Source organism: Varanus komodoensis, unplaced genomic scaffold, assembly GCF_004798865.1.
Source record: "Varanus komodoensis strain SLA01 unplaced genomic scaffold, ASM479886v1 scaffold13_1, whole genome shotgun sequence".
Classification (NCBI taxonomy): domain Eukaryota; kingdom Metazoa; phylum Chordata; class Lepidosauria; order Squamata; family Varanidae; genus Varanus; species Varanus komodoensis.
The window spans coordinates 3,436,257-3,451,827 of record NW_025335408.1 but is presented as its reverse complement, the minus strand read 5'-3'; positions in this window follow the sequence as shown (position 1 = coordinate 3,451,827).

Sequence of the window (15,571 nt, the reverse complement as noted above, 5' to 3'; positions counted from 1 at the left end):
CTAGTTTTCCACTTGCAATGTGCATATCTGTATATTGGTCCACATTCAAAGATGTGATCTCTCATCATTTGCTATCACAATTCCAGAAGGTGTGCACCATATGTAGATTCTAACTCCAACAGCTCCAAGTTTGCATTTCATCCAAATAAGAAGACAGCATGGTTCTCTGCATTACAGGTGGTCACATATCCTCCATGTGTCCTTAAAACTAATTCCCTCAAATATCTGCCAGGGGTAGGCTTGGCACTGCTGAGGAGCCACATCATCCTTCTGGAGATGTTCCTGCTCTTGTTTGTTTGGAGCTGCTTGTTCAGCTCCCTCTCACTCTGGCCCAACAGTGGTGGTAGTGGGAAGCAGCAGCAGCAATGGATGCCTGTTTGCAAATGCTGGACTTGTCCAGCAAGCAAGCAGCAGCAGTGCTGTCAAGGAGGATGAGGAGGAAGAGGCGCTCGAGTCATCCAGAAGCTGAAGAAGTGTTCTGCTGCAATGGCAGTTTGACACTGTCCTTTAAGCAAAGAATGGATCGAATCAGGCGGGGACGCTGTAGTTACAGCCTGCCATGTCAATCCAGAATTGAGCAGGAGATCAGACGAAGTGTGTCCAAGATCCTTCCAGCTCTGAAGTTCTATGATCCTAATAAGTTTGCATCATGACAAATATTACCATCATCCACGTTTCAAAAGCTGGCTTTGGGTGTTTTTCTGGCAATCTTCAAGCTTAATTTTATTTCTCATTTTATCCTGGTGAGGGACAGACATTTTATGCATTCTCAAAAGCATTCTTTTATTTATGAAGTTTTCTTAAGGTATGGATATTCCTGGGGCTTCATTTGACCAGGGGTTCATTTTAGAATGTTTTTTCAATGACATTTTCAATGCTTTTCAATAGCTAAAAGGATGCTTTTGAGCATGCACCAAATGCCTGTTCCCCACTGGGGCCAACAGTGGAGTATTTTCCAGCAGGGGCTTTGCACCAACCTCTGGAACAGCCCCTCATCCTGCTTGCAGCTTCTGAAAATCTGTCCATTTGTTTCATTTCTGAAAGCGAGCAGGGACTGGGGCAGGGAGATGGAGCGGAATTTTCCATTGGCCTTACCCTTTCCCCCTTGCCACCTGGAGAAGAGACAGGGCAAGCCAAGTGGCTGTTGCGAATGCAGCAAAGGATTGTGGCCCACTCAGAGGACACCCCCCTAAGGGCCTCTTGCCCAAGGGTACTGGAAAGTTGAGGATCAGCACTGCCCTCGCTGCTCAGAGCTGAAAGTGTCACCTTTGGGCAACCACCCCCAGGGCTAGCCCCACTATCAAAGGGGGGCAGGTGGCTGCCTCAGGCAGTTTTGGGGTGTCAGGAAAGCACAGCAAATGATTTGTTTCATAAGCTGATGTTGCAAATGTAGCTGACAGGGATGGAGAGAGATGCTTGTGGGATGTTCTGCTCTGTGGGACAGGATTCCTTGACTGGCTTTGGGTTTTGTGCACCTTGCCTTGTCTCATGTGCTGCGTTTGCACTGGTCCAGGTGATGGCACGGTTTGCTGTGTCACGGGATCAGGGATGGGAAAGGGAGGGAGGAGCAAGTGCCACAGTGGCAGTGCTGGGAGGGCAAATTGCTGAGAGAGGGAGCTTTTAAGGGTCCTTTGCCCAAGGGTCCCCCAAATCCTGGAGCCAGCCCTCTCCATCATCTGTAATTCTAGGGAGCCTGCTGGAAGATGCATGGGCAGTGCGCTGTAACTGAATACTTGAGTATGACCTGACATGTTGAATTCAAGGGGAGTCCAAGACAGAAAAGTTAATGCTTAATTAATGTGCTGACTAATGTGAGCCAGTGAATAAAAATATCTAGCCAGTTTGAAGTTGCCAAGAAACTGTGTTGATAACAAGTCTGTGACTTGCCCATCCATCAAGTTTATGGGTCTACAGCAGGATCCCATGTTCTTTCAGGCCACGTCAAACTCTTGATTGATATATGGAAGGAAAACAAGTCCCTCCCCACCATAAACTGAAAGGGTGTGGGGGGTTGTTGAAGAAAACCACAACCTCTCAGGTAGAGGACAGGCCAGAGGTGCATAAACACTGAAGCAAAAGCTTTGCTTTTAGCGGTTGAAAGGGAGGCGGTAGCCAGTTCAAAGCACTGTGAAATGTTAAGCAAGAAGCTTATTGCATGTATTATGCAATAATACATTGCATAGACAGATCTGAGAAGTCCTTGTTTGGTGAGGCTGTACTCTTTCTAGACATGAACATTAATTATCAGCTACATCCACTCTAACAGGGAACCTTTAAACCCTCCAGCTAAAATAATTCTGTTGGCTACACTCATCAGAATCCGCCTGGGACATGCAAGTGCTAGTTACGGACCTGAGAAATTTTACAGAGAGGGTGGGGACGTCTTCTTTGTTTTGACAGGGGGGCTCAAGTCCTTCCCCTCCACTATCTTTGACCTGCCCCTCCCCATTCATTGCCTCTGCCACACCATGTGTACCACTTCCTCTCCATTCACCATCACAGCCTGACAAGCATGAATGACCCGGACTGGATATCGTCCCAGCTCCAGTGACACTGCTTCAACACCGCTGGATTCGTCCCACAGCACAGGCAGGGCTCAGTTCCTGAGGGGCATCCTGTGGGCAGCTTTCAGCCTTTTTCAGCTGGAGCAACGTGCAGGCACAAAGGATATTGCAACTCTAGGAGTAGTAGAACGCCCTTCTGCTGGGATAATCCTGAGGGAGCCATGAAAGCCTTCTGGAGTGGTAGCCTCCACAGTCTCGAGGTTGGAAAACTTAAGCGGGTGACTGCGGTGCGTTGACATCGGCTTGCTATCATGGCTGCGTGGGAGAAAGGGCTCAGTGGTCCGGCAAGGTCCTCTGGCATATCACAGGGAGGGATGTAGGAGAAGGAGAGGGCAAGCTTGTTTTCGTGGGTTTCCCCAAGCGATCATGGTATATTACTCCCATGGTTTGTGTTACATGTGAACTTGTCCAGCGGAACTACAGTTTCCTCCTTTCAGCCAAATGCTGGTCTAAAAGTTTGGAAAGTAGCAAAGAGATGTAATGTCAGGACTTACCCATGATCAAGTCTTTGTCTTGATGGTTGCCCAGTGCTGCATTTCGAAAAGCTGCATTTCAATCAGAAAGCCTCACAAATGTGTACAGAAATTAAAGTTGAGGACTAAACTAGGTATGATGGGCCATCATTCATTCCTGTGCCTACATGGAAAGTGAGGAGTGGGTGTGTCTTAATGTTACCTCTGAAAGGAATGCATGGGAAAATTCCTCCTATACCTTACCTGCCTTCCGTCCATTGCTCCAAGCAGTTTCCTGCATTCCTCACTCACCGTCTTACAGACTGAGAGGCAGACAAGGTGCAGAAGGGCTAAATATTCAGCTGTCCTTTTCAGCCTGCCTACCTGGCAGTTAAGGCTCTGCCTCTTAACTGTGGGCAGGCACAGAAAATGCACCATGTGTCTGTGACTGACATGACCAGTTTTATTTTCAGTCCTTTAAGAAATCACTCATAAGAACTTGCACAGAATGAGGATCCACCATGGTTAAGGGCCCCGGAGAAACTGTAAAACCTGTCAAATATTTCATTGTTCATAGACTTCCGTGTATTACCAAAGGGTTATGTAACATATTTGGCCTTTGCTGCGAACACTGAACTGGTTCCCCAGCTGTGTTGGAAATGGTTGTAGTGTTGCATGTAGGATTGCAAAAGGAGGTTAAAATGGGGCAACTCCAGTTGCTCTAACCCAACAGATGCAAATGAAATTGCTTGCGATAAGTTCAGAAGAAAAAAGAGAAGAATGGGTGGACTTGGTCTTTTAAGGCAGGAGTGGACAGCTGGTATGGGTCCACAGGCTCTTGGACTACAACACCTATCATCCCTGACTACTGGTCATACTGGGATGCTTTTTGGAAAGAGCTAGCTAGGGTTACCAGTCACTAGTTCTGAGGATGAACCATAGCATGCAAACAGAAGAAAATGAAGGTAGCACCAAAAGGCTAGAAAACCAATGGGAGTCGGGCAGCCTCAGACTGGTGCTCAGAAACACCCACTGAGTATGACAGAGGAACACGCTCTTTCTGATGGATATGCTGGAGCATAGAAGGGTCTAAAGCAGAATAGATACCACATAACTCGGTGTAGCTGTTTCTACCAGAATATGATCAAATGAGAGTCTTCCGACCCCATGGTAGGCTGTCTGCGTGTCTGGTCTATGGGACATCTTAAATGTGCATTTCTAGCCTTAAGGCTCCACCTCCCTCTTGGATGTTTGGCTACTATAATCCATCATAATAGCTTCACATTGCAGGGGATGTCTCAACATGATGGGCAAGCCATATTTCAGGAAGCAAGGCTGAACTTCCTTCCTATGGAGGACCACGAGGCAATTCTGGGCATCTCCGGAAGTCTGTGCAGAATTGCATCAGTTTTATCAGACTCACATCTTTTAAGCAACACCTCACGATTATCGCATATTTCAAATTTCCCAAGTGTTATAAGGAGCTTCCGTGTGTTGCTTTTCATACAATAAATTCACAGCTGTTCAGTCACTGATGTGTTGGAGTCCCCTTCAGCTCAGCTCTGCAGCTGTATCACAGTTTCCTACCTTTCCTGGATGTAGTTCTTTGAGTGTGGAGAAATCAGTTTCCTGGTATTCACATCACAGTGTTTGCAATGATCATGAGGGAAGGAGGGGCCTGCAAATTCACTCACCTATGATACAATGGGCCTTCTGTATTTTGATAAGTCTTCACACTGATTTATACAAATTAATACATTTATACAAATTAGTATAAAAGGGTTTAAAACCTGTCATTTTTTTCTTGCAGCCAGATAGCATTTAGAGACACCTGAAATGCATTGCCTGCTCAAACTGACGATTAAAAAAACGCTAAGCTCTATCGGCAGCAAATGCATTTTCCCATTTCAGAAAGCACTTGCGCTGCTTATGACACTATTGTGTAATTTTGTGATAACGCTGATTAGCAGTTTCGTAAATCTCAAAAACACAATTTGCAAGGTTGTGTCCATGACCCCTTGAAAAAAATCTAAGAAAACAACCCCATTATGAGACTTTGTAACAGATGTTTGCTTAGCTTGAACTCCAAAAGTGTGGCTGCCCAGTGCTATGGTACATATTTGTTCCTGAATCCTTTCTCAAAGGCACTATTTAAATAAGTTGATGCATCCTGCATGGTTAAGATTACAAAAGACCCCCATAGATAAAGGTAATTTACCAATATCAAGGAGTAAGTGAATTACATATCTCATTAAAACTATCATGTTGGACCCTGTGCACTTAGTATTTTTTCCAGGTGCTGATACTATTCCCGCAAGACTCCTCCCCCCCCTCAATCTTTCGAAAAAGCTTGAGGCAGAAGAACCTGTGGCTTCTGCAGAGGAAAGGAAAATGCTTCCATGCATCAAGGCTGTGTTTTCTCTATCTGATTTGCCATGTGATAATAACATGACACATGGTACATGCTTCTGACCCTCTGTAACATAAAGTTGGCATGTAAATGGAAGGGAGAGGCAACAGTGAGATGGGCAAAGCTGCTTGGACCAAGCAGTTCATTTTTTACAGCTCTCATCATATGGCAAAAACAAATGTTTCTTGCAAGCAGTTTTCTTAGTGGTTAACTTGGAAGTGAAACTCTATGCTGAAAATTATATTGACTGATCTCTGCCGGATCCAGTTCTCCTGTCTGTGTATAAATGGGTCTCCTTTAAAAAGTTATCAACCCAATTTTGCAGAAATATGTGTGAATGCATGCATGTGCATGTACAGAAGATTTGAGGCACTCTTCTGGTTTTGAGTAGGGTGGCTGACTAGAGCCACCCCATTCCTGTTTTGTTTCATAACTGGAGAGATGTTTTCTTGGGAGCTATACACCCTCAGGACAAGCAATGTATATTTTTATACCATCAGAGGATAATGGGGTCCTATCTGTGATGCCAGCTCTTATTACGTGGATTGTAAATTAGTTTACATCACTGCAACTAAAATGTTTTGTCACAATATACGTATTTTATATATAATGCATGCTTTCATGGGGTGCACAAATTATGCATTGTGAGGAGAAAGTAGGTAGGAGATGTTTTTCTCATTTTCTCACATATTAGAACCTTGGGCTAATCCTGTGAAGTTATTGGTGCAAGATAAAGGACAGATAAAAAGGAGGTACTTCACAGAGTTCAGAATCAAGCTCTGAGCTGGAATGGCTTTAAAAGGGAGTTAGACAAATTCATGGAGGAGGAGGCTATCAGTGGCTGCTGGTCCTGCTGTCTATATGCTACCTCCACTAACAGTGGGAGTATGCCTATGTATACCAGGTGCTGGGGAAGACAACTGGAAGGGTGGTATCACACTCATATCCTCTGTGGGGATAACCCATGGATGGTGGGCTGGCCACTGCATGAACAGTCCCCGCTCAGCCATGGAGCCAACTGGGTGACTCTGGGCCAGTCACAGACTCTCAGCCCAACCTACCTCACAGCGTTGTTGTTGTGGGGATAAGATGGAGGAGGAGAGTGATGTAAGCTGCCTTGAGCCCTTTGTAGGAAAAAGGCAGGATATAAATTGAAAAATAAATAAATAAATAGATAGATAGTAAGCTGGATGAGATGGACCCATGGGCTGATTGTGCATGGCTCTTCTTCTTTTAAAAGCTATTCTGTTATACTCTGGAGAGTTAACATAGGAACACATCATAGAACACAGGGACCCTTGATGTTCAATATTAATTTCATACTCACATAATTCAGATTCAGAATTAGGCTCTGAAAAATAATTGAGGCTTTGAAAAATAATTTTAATTATGAATTCAGAATTCAAAGCATAATTGCATCTTGTTAAGAATATGCTTACATTCTGCATGACAAAGCACAATTAAATTAAACCAATTTATGATTGCAGCAGGAACTCTCTGTACACACCATGTTGCCATGTTGTGGGTTTCTCTGTGATGGACCCCTTCTTCTTCTGCCTCCTTCCATGAGCATGGGTGCATGGATGAAACTTCCAGAAGATGGTAAGCATTTTATGAACAGAATCTTTCAAGTGGGGTTAGAATCTTTGGTCTGTAGTGAGTAACCCACGGACAGAATTTAACTTGCATGTCCAGATTGTCCCACTGTGTGGTGCATAAGGCAATGCATTAGTGGCCATATCAGAGGTTGTCATTGCATGGCACGTGGCCTACTGGAAGCTCTGTAGGGCAGCCTCCAAAGACAGCCTCTGTCTCCCCACTTCTCCCTCTCCTTGCTTTGATTCAAAAAGAACAGAGGCACATTTGCCATAGATATGGCCAGTGAAACCAGCTTCAGATTAGTTCCTGAGACTTTTTGGTCCCCAGCTGCCCAAAATCAACACGTGAGCTTTCATAGCAAAACCTTATATTTCCTGGGTATTCTCTGAGTTTTCATGTTCATCTTTCCTACATGCTCATTGCAGACACTGTTGGGAAAATGTGATTTTCCAACAGATCAGCCTTAGCTAGGTGGCTAGTACAGTTGGAAGTTGTAGGGTGAAACATTTGGCTGGCCCCTCTGAGCTAAAACACAACCCTAAAATAATGGTACCTTAGACAGAAGTATTGCATATGTTTTCATGTCCACTACTTCCCCCCCTTTGGCCCAGCCTTTCCCAGAAGCTGAGATCCACATCAAAACAAGGGGAGGGAGGGGCAGGGAGCTAGTGAGAGTTGTGCGGACAACCTTCATGAAAACAGCACTAAGAGAGCTGGCTGTGATGGTGCGGCTGTTTACTTTGGTACTGCATTAAATAAGGGATGTGGACTCACCATAGCAACTTCCACATCACAGAGCTGCCATGCTGCTTCTAAGAAACAGAGAACCTTTCTAAAGAAACGTAAATTAATGTTTGTATCTCTATCATTTTCACATTAGATATATTAATAATCTGATGTGAATAATGTATAATTATACACACACAGAGTGATATATCCCTACAATAATAAATCACACACATATGTTAATATTTACCGTGTGTGATCACATACATAATTATTTTTATGTATATTACACACGCATACCCTGCCATTCACCCTCTGGCTTTTCATTTATTGCTCCCTGCCACACCATTCCTACCCTAGACTTGTTCTTTTCTATATTAAAACCACTGAAGGAAACTTCTTAGAACTGTTCTTTGTGTATTAACAAAACAAAACCTGATACAGAAAAATACATTCAGTTACTTTTGAGTGGGTGTCAACATCTGGCACTGTCTTCTCGAACTGGCTGCCCTGATCATTCTGAAACGGCAGCAACTACAGATGCTTCCAGACCAAGGGGATCCAAGTACCAGCCATGAGAAGGCATCATGCAGATATGCCATCTTTTCTTATTTAGCAGATTTTGGGGGTGAGCCAGCAGGTGGTGTTTTGGACTTGTATTCTCCAAAGAGCAAGGAGGCATGACAAACTGCTTTTGAAATTGCGGGCGGGGGGGGGGGCATTTTCAAATAGTGCTTTTTATTGGGTATGGTCAAAGAATAAGACCAGACTAACATCAGAAATCCTGCTAGGTGCATGCAAACTCTTGGCCATGCCTTAACAAGACTCTTAGATCCTAGCTTAACATTTCTGTGGAACCCTGAACGGAATAATCTGAGCCTTCCTAACAGAAAATTGGCTCTTTTACAAATGTGCAAATGAACCCCAAGGACAGTACATATTCAAACAATGTTGCCAGAATTATCATCATTATCATGCCTCTTCTTCAGTGATAAGTGTCCATTTCTATCAGCAAATCTGGAGTCAATTTGATAGCTTTATGCCACAAATCATAACGCTTTCCAGTGCAGAGAGATCCTCATAGCACTTGACAGAGCCCCATTTTTCTCCTTCCAGCTGCAATACCAACCTGGCATACACAAAAGCAGATTGTCAGGACATTACAAAGGATGGGATGCTTCTGCTCATCTTCCAAAGGTCCTCCTACTACTCCCTTTAACTACTCTTAAAGATCATAAGGAGCCAGATTGTATTCATTTCAAGCAAACTGTATTATTTAGGCATAAACATCCTTTGGAACTTAGTGTTTTCAGAGATCAACACATACTGTTTGCATGACATGACAACTTGATTGTTGTGTCATGGAAACCCAAACTGATTCTCAGTAGGGTAGCTTGTTTGAAATCCACATGCCATCTTGACAACTGATAGGTTATAACAGGGGTTGTGGTACCCATGAGGGGTTGTTGTATTACAAAGTCATTACACTCGGGCAGCCAACCCCATTGTGTAATGTCATCTGCACTCAGGCAGCCAACCCCATTGTGAGTATTGGCAACTGGTCACCAGACCATTTGGCAAGTGTGGCGATACCCATTGCTACTCTTTCTAAATGGTTCCGAGGTGCCCACAATTGTCAGCTGTTCCAGAAGTGCACAAGCAGCACTAGCTTACCCTCTCGCTGCCATGACCCTGAGCTATTTCCGGCTTGCTCTGGCTTTTTTGCAGTTATAACTTCTTTCTTTTCTGCTTGGAATCTTGAAAGCTGAAAAGATCCTCATTTTGACAGCTACCAGGAGTCACTTTAAAGTGCCTCAGAGAGTTCCTGGGGCTGAAGGTTGCCTAATATTTTTTTTTTTAATTACCACACTTTTCATTTTTGCAAATTTTTAATTGTTTTATTTTCATTCCCAAGGACCAATTGGTGGATTGCCATCTGAAAAATAATGGTGTTGGAAGGGGGAGTGCCAAAATCAGGTATACCTGAAAACAGGGAGAATATAATCCCTTAGCAATGTACCCCTCTCTGTTGGAAGTACTGGAGTGACACTTCTCAATGTTTCCCACCATTTCAACATTTCCTCAAGCTTCCAGACATTCCACAAAGGGGAGATATGAACTCTCCTTCCTTTTCACAGCAGTCACTGTATGTGCATTCATTTGCCTTCCATTTACTTCCCAGCCATTAAATGCACATATATTTCCACATAAAGAAACTGTCAGGGGGGGGATGTCACCCTCTCACAACTGTGCCCACCCGGGTACCTGGTCCAGCACCGACCACGCCCGGTGGGGAGGGGAGGGGGGTCGCTCTGGTTTATCGAGCTTCTATTTCCCTTGTGGGGCTTCCTGTCCTCTCGAGGCCGGGGCTGGAGTGCCTCCACTTGGTGTTGGGCGACTGAGACAGATTGGGGATTCTGCTGGTGTACCCTTCTGCCCAAAAGACTCCCTGCCTGAGCTGACGGAGATCGTCTCGGACCTGGTGTTGAGGAGTCCCAGGATGTTGGTCCTGGGGGACTTCAATCTCTATGCCGAGATGGTTCTAACCGGGGCGGCTCAGGACTTCATGGCCTCCATGGCGGCCATGGGGATGTCTCAACACATCAGTGGCCCAACCCATGAACATGGACACACTCTGGACCTAGTTTTCTCGATGGGGCAGGAAGAGGGTGATCTGAGGGTGAGAAATTTAAGTTTGATGCCCTTGTCATGGTCAGATCACTTCCTCATAAGGTTTGAGCTCGAGAGCGGCCTTTCCCTCTGTAAGGGCATGGACCAGATTGTATTGGTCTGTCCCCAGAGCCGGATGGATCCTGATGGATTCCTTTAAGCTCTGGGGGATTTTCCGGTTGACAAGGCTGGTGATCCTGTCGATGCCCTGGTTGAATTGTGGAATGGGGAGATGACCAGGGCTATTGACACGATCGCTCCCAAGCGTCCTCTCCCACATGGCAGAGCCTGTTCATCTCCTTGGTATACACCTGAATTATGGGCGATGAAGCAGGTTGGGAGACATCTAGAGCATAGGTGGAGGAGATCACGGGGTGAATCTGACCGAACACACTTAAGAGCCCATTATCGGGCCCATGCTGTGGCGGTGAGGACGGCGAAGAAGAAATTCTTCTCTGCTTCCATTGCCTCCTCGCAATGCCGTCCGGCGGAGCTCTTTCAGGTGGTGCAAGGGCTGATACATCCAGGCCCAAAGAAAGATCTCATACCACCCCCAAAGGCCTGCTGTGACGACTTTGCCAGGCATTTCAGGGAGAAAATCGCTCAGATTCATCACAAGCTTGACTCTACTATTGAACCAGATTCTACTGAGGAGATGCCAACGACGCCGTCAAGTCCACAATTAATGGATGAATTTCAGTTGTTGTGGCCTGTTGATGTGGACAAGGTGCTTGGACAAGTACGCCCTACCACCTGCTTACTAGACCCATGCCCATCCTGGCTACTTAAGAAAGCCAAGGACGGGATTGGCACCTGGATCCTGGAGGTGGTCAATGCCTCTTTAAGAGACGGTCAGGTACCGTCCTCTTTAAAAGAGGCGGTAGTCCAACCAGTCCTAAAGAAGGCATCCCTGGATCCAGAGGTGGCTGCCAATTATAGACCGGTGGTCAACATCCCGTTCCTGGGCAAGGTGCTAGAGCAGGTGGTGGCGGGACAACTCCAAGCATTCTTGGATGAAACTAATTATCTGGACCCATTTCAGTCCAGCTTCAGATCCAGGTACGGCACTGAATCTGCCTTGGTCGCCCTTTACAATGACCTGTGCAGGGAGAGAGAAGGGGGAGTGCGTCCCTGTTAGTTCTCCTGGACCTCTCAGTGGCTTTCAATACCATCGACCATGGTATCCTTCTGAATAGGCTGGCAGGATTGGGAGTTGGAGGCACCGCGTGGCGGTGGTTCCGCTCCTATCTCAATGGCCGATTCCAGAAGGTGGTGCTGGGCAACTATGGCTCTGCGCCATGGCAGTTATGCCATGGAGTTCCACAGGGGTCCATTTTGTCCCCTTTGCTATTTAACACCTACATGAAACCGCTGGGAGATGTCATCAGGAGGTGTGGGCTGCGGAATCATCAGTACGCTGATGATACCCAGCTCTACCTCTCATTTTCCACCAATCCAGGTGAGGCAGTGGCTGTGCTGAACTGGTGCCTGGCCATGGTAATGGGCTGGATGAGGGCCAATAAACTGAAGCTCAGTCCAGACAAGACGGAGGTCCTGTTGGTGAGTGGCTCGGGACTAGGGATGGGGGAATTGGACCTTGTCCTAAATGGGGTTGAACTCCCTCTGAGGGACAGGGTTCGCAGCTTAGGAGTGCTCCTCGGCCTGAGCTGTCTTTAGAAGCCCAGGTGACGGCAGTGGCGAGGAGCGCTTTCCTTCAGCTTCGGCTGATCCATCAGCTGCGTCCCTTCCTGGATAATGATTGCCTGGCAACAGCGACACACGCATTGGTAACTTCCCGATTAGATTTCTGCAATGCGCTCTACGTGGGGCTACCCTTGAAGACAGTTCGGATACTTCAATTGGTGCAGAATAGAGCTGCCAGGCTGCTGACGGGGACTGAGCGTTGTTCTCATATAACCCCAGTTCTCCGTCAGCTCCACTGGCTCCCGATTTAAGTCCAGGCCCAATTCAAGGTGTTGGTTATGACCTATAAAGCCCTCAACAGCTTGGGCCCTGGGTATCTAAAGGAACACTTGTGCCCATATATGCCCTCCTGCCCCTTGAGATCAGCAATGGATGCCCTTCTCCGGGAACCCTCTGTGAATGATATTAGGAGGGTGAGTACCTGGAGGAGGGCCTTCTCTGCGGTGGTGCCCCACCTATGGAATGCGCTCCCCAGAGAGGTCCGCCTGGCACTGTCGTTATTTGTTTTTCGGTGCCAGGCTAAGACCTTTTTATTTAAAACTTATTTTAAGTGTTAATTTATTGTGTAGGATTTAAAAAAAAATTTAAGCCAAGATGCACCGGGTTTTAATATTTTTGTTTTTGTATAATTTTGTATATTTTTGTTTTAGTTGTAAGCCGCCCCGAGGCTTTTGCGATGGGGGTGGCATAAAAATGTTTTAAATAAATAAATAAACTGCAGTAACTACAACAATAAGTACTCTGAAAAGGAGCTGTGAGAGGGGAAGAGAGCCAATATTTCACCTTTCTGGAGTAGCTTCTTTGTCGAGGAGGTGCTGAAAAAGTGCGGAGAGGTAAGAAGAGTCAATCCAACACCTAAGATCAAGAAAATTATGTTGCTAAGTGGGAGATATTGTCCCTGCCCCTTCTGACAATGGGTTCCTAGCAACCACGCAAAATTAGCCTATATGCAGCCTACCTGCTCCCCTTCCCCACTCTCTGTGACAGCGGAAATATACCGGACAGCTGTAAGATCAGCATGTGACAGGCTGACCATGTAACAGTAGCAGTAGTGGTAGTAAGGCAGCTGCACAGGTTTTAAAGGCTGAAAAGAAAGATGACCTCAAGTACACTTTTTGAGGCTCTGAAATATGCTTTTAAAAGTGGTGGTGAACAGAAAGGGTTGTAATTGGAGCTGGGAATGAGGAGACACGTTTTGCTGCAAAGGACAGTGATATATGTATGTAAGTATATATATGGCCTCACATAGTTACTTATGTTTAAATGCAACAGGAAAAAAACCCCAAGAAAACAAAGGCTATTTTTTGAAGAACGAAAGAATGGCAGGCAAGCAGGCAGTCTGGCAAACTGAATCATGAGATTGACACACACTTATCCACTCAATCCGCTTTTTCCTCCTCCTATATCTAACAGAGAAAGGACGCATCTTGTATGCTAAGATATTCATACACAGGAAGTGCTATCGAGCTGGACTTGCAAGGATCCTTTTCTCCCCGCGAATCCAAGCAGACTATCACTCTGACAAGCGACACATATTCACGCTTCAGCACACTCAGTTTTTAAAACCCCTTTGCTTTTCCGCCACGACATGCAACCACGTTGCAGCGGTTTTAAAGCGTCAAGTGGTACGCGTGAGATGGGAGACGAATCAGTTGTGTACTGCACGATCCCAATCATTCCACACGACGAGAAAGTGCGGGCAAACCGTGGGCAGCGAGGGCGCTGCAAGTCCATCACCCGCTGGCACCAGGCGGCGGCGCCAGGGCAGGGGACCGAAGGGAAACGAAAAAAAAAGGCGAGTCGCTCTGCAACGCCCCCTAGAGGGAGAAGCCCTTCGGCGCGCCCCGGCCCGCCGAAGGGCCATTGGGCCAAACGGTCGCGGAGGGCGAAGGCGAGAGGGGATTCCTGCCCCCGCTTCCGCCGCTGCGGCCCCACGTGCCATGTGACAAGGCGAGCGACGCTCGCATCGGCGCTTCGTCTGCATGCGCCGCCACCGACAAGGGACCGGGGAGCGCCTTCTCAGCGCCGCATGCTCCGCGCGCGGAAGCGGAGCTCGGGCCTAGCTGCTCCCGAGGCAGCCCGAGAGCGCCTCCCGGGAAGAAACAAAGGAGGCGATCGGTCCCGCCAGCCTCGCCACCCGCTCGCTCGACCACTAAGCGGCCTCTCTTCAGCTGCGGTCGGGGTCCGTGTGTGTGTGTGTGTGTGTGTGTGTGTGTGTGTGTGTGTGTGTGTGTGTAAAGCTTAGCGGACGCACCGTCTGTGCGCGCACACACAGAGAACACAGAAAGGACGGTCCCCACTTTCCTGCCTGGACGCTTCCTTGCTCAGCGCAGCGAGGAGCGCAGGGTCACCAAAAAAGAGAGCTTGCCCGGAGCGCTCCCTGCCTGGGGTTTGTGCGGACTCACTCGCTCACAGGAAAGGCGCCGCCAGCGATGCCACGACCGGCTGCTTTCCCACGCCGCCAGCGCTGCAACTCGGGACTGGCTACCCCCCCACCCCGGTGTACCCTTGCCAGGACACGCTATATCCCAGCCTACCCCGACCTGTGGCCTTCCACATGTGTTGGACTACCATATCCAGCATCCTGAAGGGCCACAGGTTGGGCAGGCTGCTCTAGACACTGAAACGAAGGCTGCCTTTCTGTCTCCGCTTGCGCGTGGGGCAGTTTCCTGCACTGGATGGCGCTACCGCCTGGCGTGGGCGGCCGCGGGAGACAGGGCGGCGAAGGCTGCGGCCAGGGCGCCCCACAGAACCTCTGTCTCGTCTTCCCCACGCACTTTCCCTCGCAGGATCCACGCAAGGTACATTGCAGAATGGTCAGCTGGGGGGCAGCCTGCTTCTTTCCTTGCCCCAGCCTCTGCTCGTTTTCGGGGCCCTCGCACCCCTTGTCCTGCCCGGCTCAGCTGGACCGGCAGCTAAGCGCAGGGATAAAAGGAGCCGATCGCTGGGAAAGGACTCCGGAGGTGCAAACGCCAGGTGCGCTCCCGAGAAGTCGAGCCACCCAAAGCACGCCTAAGTCGATAAAAGGGCCCGCGGTTTTGCTCTGCTCGTCGCCGCTGCGCTGCCACATCCTCTGCGCATCTCCTTCCCCACGCCGCGCAAGCCCTTGCCGTCGAGCGGACCGAGCTGGCGGGCTGCAGACGCTCAGCGAGCGAGCGAGCGAGCGAACGGGCTGCATCACGCACTGCCGCTGCGACCCTCCCAACGCGGGATGGTTTGAAATGGGAAAAGCCAACCCGTGATTCCGAGAGAGGCAGCAGCTGGCCAAGGAGGCAGAAGCCCGGCGGTCGGAGGTAGCCCTTACCTGGTGACGGGGCTGCGGGCTGCGGGGGAGGCGGCGGCGGCGGGCGAGAGCCGCGATTCAGGACCGAGGCAGAAAAGTGCTCCTGGGCGCTCCGAGCCCGCTCAGGGTTTCATCGAGAGGAAAGAACGGTCTTCAGCCACGC